Genomic DNA, 15,373 nt, shown 5'->3' with positions numbered 1-15,373 from the left:
AGAACCTACTGGAGAAAAGCCGTTTTAGCCAAAGGAAAAATAAAACAACATATAGTAAAAAAAATAATAATTAAAATACATTTTTAAGTCAAAGTACTCATAATAAATTGCATATGTAAGTTATATACCTATGAATTTACAATTAGTATCAATATATATTGATGGATAACAGAGAGATATAAAAGTATTCTATGTCTGTTGACTTTCTAAGAGAAAGGATATCAAATATAATTAATTACAGAATATTTTAAGAAAAGTTTGTGTTTTAAAAATATGAACAAACTCTGGGGGGGGGGGGCGACAAAAGACATGAAATCTAGGACTCTCAAACAAAACAAAAAGAGTAGGAAAAAAGAAAAAATACATTTTTATAGAAAGCTTCCAATAATAGCATTATCCATTCAAGGAGTAATGAGGGTTGGTGTCCTTTGACATCTTAAATCAATGGTAATCACAAGCAGGGAATCACTCTGTTTTAAAAATCAGACTGAAGAGTTAGTCACTTGCAGTGATTTAGGGTATGAAGAACATGTTCACTCTATTATTTTACTGATTCACAATCGGTGGGGAATTCTACAGACTATTAAATACTTAAAAAGGTCCTTCATTTTTCACATGAAAAATTATAGACAAAAAAGCTAAAAAAAAAACCTTGAAAATGATTGTTACCCTACACAGCAAAAACACTATAATTTAAAAAACAATATTTGGAAACAAGTGTCTGGGAGCTAGAAATTTACAAATTGTCTTTATTTGTAAAAAAGAATTAATGTTATTAAAAAACTGCGTGCATACTGACAGTTTACTTTCTTACAAAAATAACACCCATGATTTGTATGTAACTAAATCTCAGGTTATGGATTTTCTCTATGTAAAATGGAAATCACTTCAATCTGGACAAACACAACTCACTAAATTATAATTTCTCAGGACCTGGAGAACTTCACGAGAATAAGATGATTGGTTTTACAACCTGCACCACGTGGAGACCCAAGATGGTGGCGGACTGAGTGGAAGCCACACTGACACTCTCCAGGGATCAACTGGAATTACAACTAAAACTTAGAAAAACCGTCCTGAAAACCAACTGCAGACGAGCTGGAGGCATCATCACAACCAAGGAGGAAAAGGGGAGGCAGCACAGAGACTGGTAGGAAGTGCGGACGCGAGAGGGCTGGCTGGGCTCCCACCGGCAGCTGAAGGTCCGGAGGGAGATCTCAGCTGTGAGGGTCCCACTGAGGACTCTGAGGCCTAACCCCAGGCTGAGCTTCCCAGCCAGAGCACCAGATCTGAGAAAGGTGCCACATAACATCTGGCTGTGAAAAGCAGCCGGGTTTCTGTCTGCCAGGGGGAGGCGGCTGGAACTGCAGGTCCCTCTTAAATGGCCAAGGCACAATGTTTCCTGTGCAGCCACTCACATTGGGCTCCAGCAGAGGGAGGGCACAGTGGACTGGAGCTCTGTGGGGAGAGTCTGGGGTTGTGGGCTGTGGAAAGTGAGATCAGGGGATGCCCATGTGGATTCCTGTGCCTAATCATTCCCCCAGACTGTGGGGACTTCTTTCTGGGGTGGTGAATATTTGGCTTTTGTCTGAAGGGGAACCAATTGCCCCCAACCTGCTGGAAAGCCTCTCACCCTGCCCAGAGGAGTTTCTACAGCCTGAGGCTTGTTAGGAGACTGAAAACAATGAGCCGCCACACCCTGTGGAGCTAATACAGCCTGAGGCTCATTAAAAGAATCAAATTAATCACTCTGCAGGCAGAGGTGGACCTCAGGGTGCTTTGAGTCTTGCCTGATCTGTTTTGGGCCCCAGGCCTTAGAAAAGCAGACTTTGGTGTGCATATTGGTCCTTTCCAAATGTATCCAGTCCCAGCAGTGGAGACCTCAAGCCTAGGGTTGTTGATAGTCTCAAACAGGGCACTCAGGGCCAGTCACAAACTGTGTCTGACAATGGCCTGTGCCAGAGACCCTCCAAAAAGACTGAGAGAAGTAGCAGATCTACTTAACACTTAAACACAAACCAAAAAAGTAGACAAAATGGGGAGATCAAAAAACAAGCCCCACAAGAAAGAGCAAGAGAAGTCTCCAGAAAAAAGCTAAATGAAATGGAGATAAGCTGTCTCTCAGATATAGAGTTCAAAATACTGATTGTAATGATGCTCCACAGCATGAAAAATATATGGAAACTATGAAAAATGACCAGTCAGAAATGAAGAATGACATAACAGAAATAAAGAATACATTAGAAGGAATAAACAGCAGAGTAGAGAAAGCTGAGGGTCAGATCAGTGAATTAGAAGACAAGGTAGAAAAAAAATCACTCAATCAGAGACCCAAAAACAAAAAACAATTAAAAAACAGGAAGACAGTCTAAGGGAGCTATGGGACAGCATGAAATGTAACAATATTCCTATTTTAAGAGTGCCAGAGGAGGCCAAAAGTAAGCAGGGTTTAGAGAACATATTTGATGAAATAATGGCAGAAAACTTCCCTAACCTGGTCAAGGAAAAAGTCACACAAGTTCAGGAGGCACAGAGAGTCCCTAGCAAGAAGAATCCAAAGAGGCCCATGCCAAGACACATCATGATTAAAATGCCAAGAAATCAAGACAAGGAGAGAATCTTAAAGGAAGCTAGAAGAAAGCAATCTGTTACCTACAAAGGAGCCCCATAAGACTGTCATCTGACTTCTCATCAGAAACTCTACAGGCCAGAAGGGAATGGCATGAAGTATTCAAGGTAATGCAAAACAAGGATCTGAAACCGAGACTACTCTCTCCAGCAACATTATCAATCAAGCTGGATGGTGAAATAAAGAGCTTCCCAGACCAAAAAAAAAAAAAAGGCTAAAAGGCTTTATCACGACAAAAACAGCATTACAGGAAATGTTAAAGGGACTGCTATAATTAGAAGTAGAAATAAAGAGAATGAGAAACAGATATAGAGAAACACAATGGCAGTAGATAAGTATCTTTCAATGATAACCTTAAATGTAAATGTAAATGCCCCAAAGAAAGATATAGCATGGCTGAATGGATAAGAAAACATGACCCAAATATATGCTGTCTTTAAGAGGACCACCTCAGAATAAAAGACTCATGCAAGATTAGAGTGAAGGGATAGAAAAAAATTTTCCATGCAAATGGAAATGATAAAAAAGCTGGGGTAGCAACACTCATATCAGACAAACTAGACTACAAAATGAAGACCATAACGAAAGACAGGAAAGGTCATTACATAATACTAAAGGGATCAATCCAACAGGAGGATATAACCCTGATAAACATATATGCACCCAATATAGGAGCACCTAAATTTATAACAAATCTTCTAGAGGACTTTAAGGGAGAGATCAACAGCAATACAGTCATACTAGGGGACTTTAACACCCCACTGACTTTACTGGATAGATCTTCCAGGCAAAAAATCAACAAGGAAACAATGATCCTAAATGACACACTAGATCAGATGGATTTAATTGACATTTACAGAACATTCTACCCTAGAGGTGCAGAATATACATTCTTATCAAGTTCATATGGGACATTCTCAGAGATAGACCACATGTTAGGGCACAAAACAAGTCTCTACAAGTTCAAGAAGACTAAAATCATATCAAGCATCTTCTTGGACCACAGTGGCAAAAAATTAGAAATCAATTACAACAAAACACCAAAAAACATTCAAACACATGGGGGATGAAAAACATGTTTTTAAACAATGAATGAATTACCAAAGAGATAAAAAAAGCAATAAAAAACTTCCTGGACACAAAATGAAAATGAACACATAACTCCAAATCTATGGGACACAATGAAAGCAGTCCTGAGAGGAAAGTTCATAGCACTACAAGCCTACCTCAAAAAAGAAGAAAAACTTCTAATAGACTCTCTAACACTACAACTTAAAAACTTAGAAAGAGAACAAGAAGAAAAGCCCAGAGTAAGTAGAAGGAAAGAAATAATAAAGATCAGACAGAAATAAATGACATAGAGACTAAAAAAATAATACAAAAGATCAATGAAACCAAGAGCTGATTCTTTGAAAAAATAACCAAGAGTGATAAACCTTTAGCCATACTCATCAAGAAACAAAGAGAGAGGACCCAAATAAACAAAATCAGAAACAAAAGAGGTGAAATAACTGACCCAACAGAAATACAAAGAATTGTAAGAAAATACTATGAACAACTATATACCACCAACCTGAACAACCTGGATAAAATGGATAAATTCCTAGAAAAATACAACCTTCCAAAACTCAATCAGAAAGAGTCAGAAAGCCTAAATAGGCCCATAACTGCTGGTGAAGTTGAAGCAGTAATCAAAAGGCTCTCAGCACACAAAAGCCCTAGCCCCAATGGCTTCACAGGGGAGTTTTACCAAAGATTCAAAGAAGAATTAACACCTATCCTCCTCAAACTATTTCAAAAAGTCCAAGTGGAAGGAATACTTCCCAACTCTTTTTATATGGCCAGCATTAGCCTAATTACAAAAGCACATAAAAACACTACAAGAAAGAGAATTATAGGCCAATATCCCTGATGAAAACAGATGCTAAAATCGTCAACAAAATATTAGGAAATCAGATCCAGCAATATATTGAAAAGATAATACACCATGACCAAGTGGGATTTATTCCAGGGATGCAAGGCTGGTACAATATTCACAAATCAATAAATGTGATACATCACATAAACAAATTGAAAGACAAAAATCACATGATCATATCAATAGATGCAGAAAAAACATTTGATAAAATCCAATTCCCATTTTTGATAAAAACTCTCAGCAAAGTGGGAATAGAGGAATCAAACCTGAATATAATACAGGACATATATGACAAACCTACAGCCAAGGGCTTACTCATGATGCAAAAACTAAAACCATTTCTCCTAAGAACAGGAACAAGACAAAGGTGTCCACTTTCCCCACTCTTATTCAACATAGTACTGGAAGTCCTAGCCACAGCGATCGGACAAGAAGGAAACATAAAAGACATCCAAATTGGAAAGAAGGAAGTAAAACTGTCATTATTCACAGATGACGTGATATTGTACATAGAGCATCCTAAAGACTCCACCAAAAAACTACTAGATTTAATAAATGAGTTCAGCAAGGTAGCAGGATACAAAATGAACAGCCAGAAATCAATGTCATTTTTATACACCAATGATGAACTCTCAGAAAGAGAAACGAGAAGAAAAAAAAAATCCCATTTACCATTGCAACTAAACAAATAAGATGCCTAGGAATAAACTTAACCAAAGATGTAAAACACTTTTACTCGGAAAACTACAGGACACTGAAAAAAGAAATAGAGGAAGATAGAAATGAAAAATATACCATGTTCATGGAATTGAAGAATTAACATCATTAAAATATCCATACTACCCAAAGCAATGTATAAATTCAATGCAATCCCTATTAAAATACCAACAGTATATTTCACAGATCTAGAACACTTCAAAAATTTATATGAAACCAAAAAACACCCTGAATAGCCATGGCAATCTTGAGAAAGAAGAACAAAGTTGGAGGGATCACAATACCAGATATGAAGTTATACTGCAAAGCCATTGTAATCAAAACAGCCTGCTACTGGCACAAGAACAGACATATAGATCCATGGAACAGAACAGAGAACCCAGAAATTGATCCATGCCATCATGGCCAGCTATTATTTGACAAAGAAGGCAAGAACACACAATGGAGTGAAGACAGTCTCTTCAACAAATGGTAGTGGTAAAATTGAACAGGTACATACACAAAAATGAAACTAGACCATCAACTTACACCGTACACAAAAGTAAATTAAAAATGGATAAAACACTTAAATGTAAGACATGAAACCGTAAAAATCGTAGAGGAAAACATAGGCAGCAAAATCTCAGACATCTCTTGTAGCAACATATTTGCTGATCCATCTCCTAGGGCAAGAGAAACTAAGGAGAAAATAAACAAATGGGACTACATCAAAATAAAAAGCTTTTGCACAGCAGAAAAACATCAATAAAATGAAAAGGGAGCCCACTGTATGGGAGAACATATTTGCCAAAGACACATCAGATAAAGGGTTAATATCCAAAATATATAAGGAACTCATACAACTTATCAAAAGGAAGAAAAACAATCCAATTAAGAAATGGGCAAAGGACCTAAATAGACACTTCTCCAAAGAGGACATACAAAGGCTAAGAGACACATGAAAAAATGCTCAATGTCGCTAATCATCAGAGAGATGCAAATTAAAACCACACCTGTCAGAATGGCTCCATCAACAATTCAAGGAACTACAAGTGCTGGCGAGGGTGTGGAGAAAAGGGCACCTAGTACACTGCTGGTGGGAATGCAGACTGGTGCAGCCACTGTGGAAAGCAGTACGGACTTTTCTCAAAAGATTAAAAATTTTCCTGCCATTTGACCCAGTGATCCCACTTCTAGGAATATATCCTAAGGAACTTGAAACACCAATCACAAAGAACTTATGCACCCCTATGTTCCTAGCAGCGCAACTTACAATAGCTAAGATCTGGAAACAGCCCAAGTGCCCATCAGTAGATGAGTGGATAAAAAAGCTGTGGGACCTTCACACCATGGAATACTATGCAGCTGTAAAAAGTGATCTTTGATCCTTTGGGACAGCATGGAGGGAATTAGAAAGTATTATGCTAAATGAAATAAGCCAGTCAGAGAAAGACAAGTACCACATGATCTCACTGATATGTGGAATATAATGAACAAAATTAACTGATGAACAAAATGGATCCAGAGACATAGAAGCATGGAACAGGCTGAGGGATCTCAGAGGGAAGGTGGGGAGGGTGAGTAGGTGGGGAGAGATTAATCAAAGAACTTATATGTTTATAGGCATAACCCTGGACACAGACATTGGTATGGGGCAGGCCTGGGGGTGGGATGGATGTTGGTGGAGGGAATCAATGTGGATAAAAAGGGGACATTTGTAATATTTTCAACAATAAAGATAAACTTAAAAAAAAACAAAAAACAACTGCTCTACTCAGTCAGTCTGAAATACTGCCTGGAACCAGACATGTATTATTCTGCTTTTGATTAAATTAACTCAGCTACATCAGAGCCATTTTATTCTTATTTTTCCTATTTAGAATAGTATGATCATTGGTTATTTCATAATTATAATTTTCTGCCATGTTATGTGAAAAGTGTATGCTAAATTGTAAAGTATATTCTAAATTGTAAATAAAGGTTCGTATATTAAGTCCCATGATATATAATTACTTTTGATGACATTTCTTTTATTCATGTAAACACAATTTTTAACAACTTTATTAAGATACAACTCATGTATCATACAACTTACCTATTTAAAGTGTACCATGCAATGGTTTTATAACATTCACAGTGTTGTGCATCCATTACTACAATCAATTCAGGACACTTTGTGAAGACAAGGGCCTGAGCTGGTTAATAGGCAGCCAGAATGCTTAACAAATTAGAAAAAGAATATCTGTCTTAGCTGGAAACAACCAAGTTTGAAATGACAGAATTAACAAAAACACATGAAACAGAGGTGAACGAATGGAATTAGGCAAGTAGGTAAGGATTATAGTGTGAGATGTAACAATATCAGTAACATGAAATCTCTCCCCTCCAAAAAAATACCCAGCTCTTATCTCTCACTCCCCAACCCTACCTTTCCCCAGCCATAGGCTACCACTAACCTACTTCCTTTCTCTATAGATTCTCATTTTCTGGACATTTCATATAAATAGAATTGGTCTAGTTTTTTTCTAAGTATAACATTTTCAAGGGTCATCCATGTTGTAGCATGTATCGGCCCTTCATTTTTTATTGCCAAATAATATTCCGTTGTATGGAAGTACATTGTGTCTACCCTTCCATTGGTTGATGGACAGTTGTTGCTTTTTTTAATTTTTGGCTGTCAATAATGTTGCTATGAATATTCATGTGCAAATTTTTGCTGGGACATATGTTTGATTTCTCTTGATGCTATGCCTAGCAGTAGAATTCCTGGCTTATCTAGTTTAACCATTTCAAGAGTTGCCAGAATGTCTTCCCACATGGTTTCCACATCTTACACCCCTGCCAGCAGTGTGGGAGGGATCCAATTTCTCTACATTCTTGTCAACACCTGTAATTATGTCTTTTTTTTTAATATTTTACTTTTTTTATATATATCTTTATTGATTTCAGAGAGAGGTAGGGAGAGGGAGAAAGAGAGAAGCATCAATGATGAGAGTCATCATTGATCGGCTGCCTCCTGCACACCCCTGACTAGGGCATGTGCCCTGACCGGGAATCGAACCCCGATCTCCTGGAGCCTAGGTCGATGCTCAACCGCTGAGCCACACCCGGCCTGGCATAATTATCAGTCTTTTAATTATAGCCATCATATTTGCTATTAAGTACTATTTCATTGTGGCTTTGATTTTCATTTAATTGGTTTATTTCTTTTTTATATATTGTTTTAATATGTCTTTATATAGTCTAGATATAGGCACACATGGTTTAAATGCTATCCCCAAACTTTCAAATATTAAGATTTCATTTAAAATTAAACCTTAGGTAGGTCATATCTGTTCTCTTTTGACAACATGCGTAAACTTCTAATAATCCACATTCTGTAACACACACACTTTAATCAATACATATCAACTGATTAATTTTTTCCAGAATATGTAGTAAAGTTGTTTGTTATTTTTGTCATTCATTTATTTATTAACAAAAGCTTCTTTCCAATATCTATATAAGGCTGTCTTAGTGTTAATCAGGAATGTTTTTTTAGGTAGAGGTTCAAATAGAGGCAATATTTTATAATGAATTTATAAAATGTAGTCATTTCTTCAAAAGCTACATACCAATAATTTTAATAACCTATCTTTTTTTAAAAAATATGTCTACTGATTTCAGAGAGAGTAAGGGAGAGGGAGAGAGAGAGAGAGAGATCGGCTGCCTCCTGCATGCCCTCTGCTAAGGATTGAGCCCACAACCTGGGCATGTGCTCTGACTGGGAATCAAACTGCGATCTCCTGGATCCTAGGTGGATGCTCAACTGCTGAGCCACACTGGCGGGGCTTAATAACTTATCTTAATTAGAGTTCTCTATCACTTCAATTATCTAAAGCTCTTTTAAATAGCATTCACTATATTATGTAATGTATTATAAATTTATAAACGTCTCTAACTTCTTTATTTTAGATTTTTTAATTTATTGATTGATTTTTTTAAGAGAGAGAGGAAGAGAGAAACTGATTTGTTGTTCCAGTTATTTGTGCATTCATTTGTTCATTCTTGTATGTGTCCTGACCAGGGATCCAACCCACAATCTTAGTGTGTCAGAAGGGCGCTCTAACCTTGAACTACCCAGCCAGGGCTCTGTTTTCTCCATTTTAATTCAGAGCAGCATCCTTAAACCATTTTGGTTATCTCTTCATATTAATGGTATTGTCACTTCTTAGGATTCTAAACTCCTTACCTACTTGCCTAATTCTATCTGTTGACCTTTTTTGTATGTCTTTCTACTGATTTTGAAATTTCAAACTTGGTTGTTTCTAACTAAGAGAGATGTTCTTTTTCTAACTTGTTAATCATTCTGGTCACCTGTTAACCAACTCAGGCCTCGGTCTTTGCAAATACCATGTTTATCATTCTCTTAGTACTTTAATTGATTCAAATTAAACTGAGATATATTCTCTGCATTTTTAATGACTGCTCCCAGGTTATTCCTGAGAATCAGGCCATGCCTTCCCTTTTAAAGTCTAATTCTTCCTTTGCACAGGGGACTCCTCAGGGAACCATCCTTTTTAAGGTGGAGGTTTCACACCTTTAACTCCACAGAAGCTAATCTTTTCAGAAGCATCAATACCACTATTATCTGAAGTGTTTTAGTTTTAAAATTGTTTTTATTTTCTCAGAAAATTGACACAGACATATATGTATTTTTTGTTTTATTATATAAATAATGAATATTTGTAAGGCATTTATCATGTGTTCTGAACTGTACCTGGATGCCTTCGGAGACAAAATTGGACTCAACGTAAAAGCTAGTGCTGAAGAAAAGAGCTTTAAGAAAGTTTACTTGGTCCTTAAGAATAGTTTAGATGTTCATGTTTTAAACTTAATACTATTCTTCCTTTTAGTTTTTATTTCTAAATATGGCTTGTAATGTATAGTGTATTTACACACACAAAACATTAATTCAATAGAATATGTGATTCGTGGAAGCCATGTTTGGTTTGCTGTTATTATATATTTAGGGATTAGATTATGTTAAATAGATCCTCAAAAATACAGGATAAATTAGTTAAAAGAAGAAAGGAATCAATGGAGGCTTGAATAAAGCACTTTTTATTTGCAAAGATTGTGAGGCTCAGAAGAACCTAGAAAGATGTTGAAATTTACAGAGTTGAAGGAAAAAGTGTAAGTGAAAAGAATTGCAGATTGAATGACAAATTAAACAAAAGAAACCATAAAATTCTGTGGCAATCTCATGGGATAGTGGGGAAATTGGCAAGACTAGAGTAATGGTTTTGTGTGGGATATTAAGTTAGATATATTGTATGAAATCAAATTATAAAGGGTCTTAAAATCAGGCAATTTAGACTCCAGTGATAGAATAAGTGAGGAGTCATTGAAGATTTTTACCCTAGGGAGCAGGCAATGAAAGCAGTAGTTTTAAGAAATATTACTTACAGCATTTCTGGTAGTTTTCTGTCCTGAAGCTATGTGCAGAGCAAATTGGAAGCTTTTTTAGTCTAGGAGATAACTCAAAGCTAAATGTTGTTCTCAGATCTAAAAGTTTCACATAGCCCAGATTTTCGGGGGGGAGGGATGTATATATATATGTGTGTGTGTTGCTAAAAGTATGTTTACAGTTGTAAGTACATGAAACACACAGTTTATTATTTTATTATTACTTATTAATCATTGTATTATTTATTTGTATTACAACTGTAAACCTTTCCTCCACCCTGTACATATAACACCCCAACTATTTATTACTTCACACTTGTCCTTACTTATATCTTATAGCTTTATTTTATCTGAGGGATAAAATAATACACTTTTTTTTAAATTAGCAATGTGTAAATAAGCAGGTGCTCTCCATAAATGGGAATGCAATGAATTATGCTTGCTGACCGGAAAAGTGGAGCCACGTCCAAACATGAGTCCATGAAACCTTGGACAACACTAGTGACAATGGGACTCTACAAGAACATATGAGAGACATTTCAAAAAATAAATCAGAAATATTTAGTGAGTATAAGAATATGCATAATGTATAATCAGAAGCTAATTTAAAGATGGCTTTATGATTTGCATGACCAACTGGGAATTTAACTGTTATTTGGACAGAGAAAACAATGCTAAGATGAGAAACTGATAAAGTGGCTGGGTTTTAGGGTCTCGTGTAACCATGGAACATACAGGAGAACATATCCATGAGCCATTTCACGTTGTCAGAGAAGAATTGCAATGAGAGACTTGGGAGTAATCAGCAGGCTGAAAAGGGGGATGCGTGAAACCATTAAAATAGATCAGGTGTCCAAAAGAGAAGCATACAGCTAAAAGGAAGGGGGATTAGGATGTTATTTCATACAATGCTCACAATGACTGTGTGGGACTCAGTGCTACATATTTCATTTTACAATAAGAATAATTTCAGAAAATGTTAATGTCATTTCTAAGATAATATAGCTAATTGCGGTACAGTGAGGATGCACTGAAAGAGACATACCCTCCCCATACTACTGGTGGTAATGTTAAGTTCAAACTTTCTGTTGGAAATTTAGCAATGTATAGCAAGAGTATTATGTGTTAATATCTTTTAACACAGCAATAACATTCCTTTTAATTTTCCCAAGAAGTAAACACACACACACACACACACACACACACACACAAATGTATGTGTATCAATATTCATTGCAGCATTATTTATAGAAGTAAAAATTAAAGAAGTGTACATGTCCAATAATATAAGACAGTGTTCATGTTATCTCACATTAATGTAATAGAGTACTATGAAGCCTTTACAGTCATGTTTTTAATGAATATTAGAACATGGAAACGTTAGCCAAAGCTGCTTTTCAGGAAAGGTAATAAAGTTTATAGACTACTTGTTTTTAATTTAAAAAGAAAATTACTTTATTACATCCCATGGAAAACACTTATTAATATAGCTTAGGTTACTTTATTTAATACATAAGTGTCAATAAGAAATGACAGAACTTTCAAGTTCTATCATAATGTTAAAAACTGGAGACATTTATTATTTTCTATCCAGAGGCTCTTTTATGACTGTATAATGTGTTCAGTGTTTTTGAGTTCACTGATTTCATTCATCAATCTGTGAATAAGCCATCGAGAGAGGAACAGATGCAGAAACAAAGGGTCAGAGCAGTGGAATTCCTTGCTCCAAATCACAAAGGGATTTAGCAGATCTAGCTAGCTCCAGAATTATCATTCTTTGAATCCTGGGTATTTTAAAATATTATTTAAAAAATAATAATACTTTCTAAAAATATTTAGGATTTATTTTTAGTAAGTGGTTTAAAAAGCCACAGAATTTTTTTTTAAAACACATATTCTATTTCTATTGCTAACAAAGAAATCCCTTGATTTAAAAATGTATGCTTGTTAATTTGAAAGCAAATACTTGAGCCAGTACCTTCTTCTTCTCTTTTAAAGGTTAATCACATGTAAACTAGGTAAAATAACACCTTCCTTAATTCATGTTTTGCGTGGTCTTCCATTGATTAAAACAAGAGAATCTCTTGGAATACTTTAATATTTAATCACCAAAGAACCCAGTCTAATGGTGTTAACACCTCCTACTTTAATTGTCTGAGTTTGTAAAATCTAGAGTATTTGACATTATATTTAAATAATCACATGAACAAAGGAAAATTTCTGCAAAAATATATTTTCTATCTTTAGTAAATTAATGGAACTAAACTTCTTTTAGTTCTGGTTTGCCTCTATAATCTCAGCTAAAGTTCACTTATACTTAGGTGTAAGTTGTAATTCTAAATGTTAAAAATATTAGCTTTATCTGAGCTGCAATCACTAACTTTACTTTTTTACCCAGGCCTATTTTTTTTTGAAATAAGATTTCTCAGTTATAATTAACTTTTAATTTTAAATGGTTATGTATTACAAATAATGTTGATATTAATACACTAGAATTTTGCAGTCATCATCCTAAGAGCTAACATCACTATACTTTGCTTCCATTTTGAATGTTATCAATTGAAACTGTTTACAAGCAATATGTTATCAATTGAAACTGTTTACAAGTATTCATTATAATAAACAGAATCAAAACACAAAAAAGCACATATTAAAAAAAAGAATTGTTTGTGATACACAGTTCATCAAATCTAAATTTTTAATAGCAGTAAAAAGATCATGGCTATTGGAATGATGCAGTCTTGAGTTCTATTTTTTAAATTTATCTTTATTGTTGAAAGTATTGCAAATGTCCCCCATTTTTCCCCATTGATCCCCTCCACCTTGCATCCCACTCCCCTACAGGCATTCACCACACTATTGTCTGTGTCCATGAGTTATGCATATATGCATATAAGTTCTTAGGTTAATAATCTCTCCCCACCTACCAACTCACCCCTGCCTTGCCTCTGAGATTCGTCAGCCTGTTTCATGCTTCTACTTCTAGGGATCTATTTTGTTCACCAGTTTATTTTGTTCATTAGAGTCCACATGAGTAAGATCATGTGATACTTGTCTTTATCTGACTGGCTTATTTCACTTAGCATAATACTCTCCAGGCCCCACCATACTGTCTCTAAGGGTAAGAGAACAATCTTTTTTATAGCTGCATAGTATTCCCTGTGGTAAATGCCCTAATATATGCTTGATATGATTTCAATCTTCTTGAACTTGTAGAGGCTTGCTTTGTGAACTAACATGGTCTATCTTTGAGAATGTCCCATGTGCACTTGAGGAGAACGTATGTTCTGCAAATATGAGGTAAAATGTTCTGTAAATGGCAATTAAATCCATCTGATCTCATGTGTCATTTAGAGCCATTGTTTCCTTGTTGAGTTTTTTTCTGGAAGATTCTATCAAGTAAAATCAGTGAGGTGTTAAATTCTCCTACTATGACTATATTGCTGTTGAACTCTCAAAGTCCTCCAGAAGTATTTTTTCAGCCTATGTGAGTCTTTTGTTCTGAGGTGGGTCTCTTGTAGACAGCATATATTTGGATCTTGTTTTCTTATCCATTCAGCTACCCTATGTCATTTGATTAGAGCATTAAATCCATTTATATTTAAGGTTATTATTGATAGGCACTTATCTATTGCCATTTTATTTCTTTATGCCTATGTTTCTCATTCTCTATATTTCAACTTCTTATTATAGCAGTCCTTTTAACATTTCTTGCAGTACTGGTTGGGTGGTGATAAACTCCTTTAGCCTTTTTCTGTCTGAAAAGCTCTTTATTTCACCATCTATTTTGAATGATAGCCTTGCTGGGTAGAGTAGTCTTGGTTTCAGATCCTTGCTTTTCATTACCTTGAGTAGTTCATGCCATTCTCTTCTGGCATGTAGAGTTTCTGATGAGAAATCGTCTGAGAGTCTTAAGGGAACTCCTTTGTAGGTAACAGATTGCTTTTCTCTTGCTGCCTTTAAGATTCTCTCTTTGTCTTGGATTCTCGGCATTTTAATTATAATGTGTCTGAGCGTGGGCCTCTTTGGATTCTTCTTGCTTGGGACTCTCTGTGCCTCCTGAACTTGTGTGACTTTTTCCTTGACCAGGTTAGGGAAGTTTTCTGCCATTATTTCTTCAAACAGGTTCTCTTACCCTTGCTTACTTTCTATATCTTCTGGTACTCCTATGATGCAAATATTGTGTTTCATGTTGTCCCACAACACCCTTACACTGTCCTACTGTTTTTCAAAAGTTCTTTCTTTTTGGATCTCTGATTAAGTGATATTTTTCTACCCTGTCTTCTAATTCTCTGAACCTCAGCTTCTGCTAATCTGCTGTTTATCCTTCCAATTTTTTTTTTTTTACTCCTACTATGTCAGTCTTAATTTTCTTCATAGTTTCCATTTCTTTTCTCACGCTGTTGAGCATCCTTATGATCAGTATTCTGAACTCTATATCTGATAGATTGCTTATCTCCATTTCATTTAGCTTTTCTCCTGGAGAATTTTTTTGTTTTTTTCACTTGGGGGTTGTTTTTTGTCTCCGCATTTTGGCTGCCTGTTTGGATTTGTTTCTGTGTATTAGGTAGATCTGCTAGGACTCCCAATGTTTTGGATGGTCTCTGGTGCAGGCCAATGGAAGATGCTGTTTGTGACTGGCCTTAAGTACCCCCATTTGAAGCTTTCTGCACTCCACAGCT

The sequence above is a fragment of the Miniopterus schreibersii genome, assembly GCF_964146895.1.
Source record: "Miniopterus schreibersii genome assembly, chromosome: 1".
In the NCBI taxonomy this organism is placed as follows: Eukaryota; Metazoa; Chordata; class Mammalia; order Chiroptera; family Miniopteridae; genus Miniopterus; species Miniopterus schreibersii.
This window is presented reverse-complemented; position numbering follows the sequence as displayed.